We start from the raw sequence: 1,740 nt of genomic DNA, 5'->3' as shown, positions 1-1,740 counted from the left end.
GATCGTTACCAGCGTTGCCTTACTGGCACTTGTGCTGGTGGCATGTGAAAAAACATTCGAGCAAGGTCGTTGCCAGTGCCACTGGACTGGCTCCTGTGCAGGTGGCATGTAAAAAACACCATTTTGAGCGTGGCCATTGCCAGTATCGCCTGAGTGGCCCTCGTGCGGGTGGCACGTAAAAGCACCCACTATACCCTCGGAGTGGTTGGTGTTAGGAAGGACATCCAGCTGTAGGAACTCTGCCAGATCAGATTGGAGCCTGGTGCAGCCATCTGGTTCGCCAGTCCTCAGTCAAATCGTCCAACCCATGCTAGCATGGAAAGCAGGCATTAAACGATGATGATGATGATGTATGTATGTATGTATATATTCAGAATTCAAATAAGTTATCATTATCTTTGAAAAAATAATGATAAAGTGGCCAGCAAACAACATACATACATACATATTTATATTTATATATATACATTTATATATATTCTGGTTTAAGTGTTACCTCTAAGATGGTTTTAAACCACACAACAAGGATATGTTAGAATTGGCTTCAAAAAACGTTGATGGCATATGAGATGCAATTATCAAACTATGCCTGTTATACTTAACTCAAGCACTAAATGTACTTGAAATCGTTAAAGCACTTATAGGCTTTTGTAATTCTATTGTATCATGATAGTGTGGACATATGTGTACTCTTCAAACTGGCTTATTTGAAGTCATGTGATAACATGGGATTTAGCTGTGGATAAGGGATTTGGGTTCAGTCCCACTGCACAACACTTTGGGCAAGTATTTTCTACTCTGATTCCAGGCCAACCAAGGCATTGTGAATGAATTTGGTGGGCAGAAACTGAAAGTCCATCATATGTGGGCATGTGTGTCTGTGTGAGCATGTGTGTGTGTGTGTGTGTTTGTGTAGGTGTATATGTGTGTGTTTATGGTGTGTGTGTGTATGTATGTGTGCAGGTGTGTGCAAGCATGTGTGTGCTTGTATATCTGTGTGTGTGTGTCTGTGTGTGCATTCATGTATGTGTGTATGCATGTGATGGTTGTAAATGATCATCATTGTTTTACAAGAGAGGTTGTTTGCTTCCAGTCTCATGTCGAGTTATGGGAAAATATTATCTTGCTTTGAAGCTGGTGAAGGTTGGAGACGGAAGAACTTCCAGCCATAGAAAATCTGCTTTGACAAATTTTGTCTGATTCATGCAAAACATAGAAAAGTGGATGATGATGATGATGATATGTATATACACACACACACACAAGGATAAATATACACTTACAGATGCCCTTACAAGTATGTGTATTTACATGTGTTGTGTGTATGTATGTATACTAATGTATTGAGTTCTGTTCTTCTGTTTATTCTACAAAGCCCATGTATATAAACATACATATATGTATATGCCATCAGATAAAATATATCTTGTTAGACTCAAGGTGTATATATATATATATATATATATATATAGTATGCTCTGTTGGATGTGTAATGTCAATGTGAATACCCGTCAGAGTGTAAGTATCTTGAGAGAAAAGCTGAACATTAGAAGCATCAGTTGTGGCGTGCAAGAGAGACGATTGCGCTGGTATGGACATGTGGTGAGAATGGATGAGGATAGCTGCGTGAAAAAGTGCCACACCCTAACAGTTGAGGGAACCCGTGGAAGAGGTAGGCCCAGGAAGACCTGGGCTGAGGTGGTGAGGCAAGACCTTCGTACATTGGGCCTCACCGAGGCA

This window comes from Octopus bimaculoides, chromosome 18, assembly GCF_001194135.2.
Source record: "Octopus bimaculoides isolate UCB-OBI-ISO-001 chromosome 18, ASM119413v2, whole genome shotgun sequence".
Taxonomy (NCBI): domain Eukaryota; kingdom Metazoa; phylum Mollusca; class Cephalopoda; order Octopoda; family Octopodidae; genus Octopus; species Octopus bimaculoides.
This window is presented reverse-complemented; position numbering follows the sequence as displayed.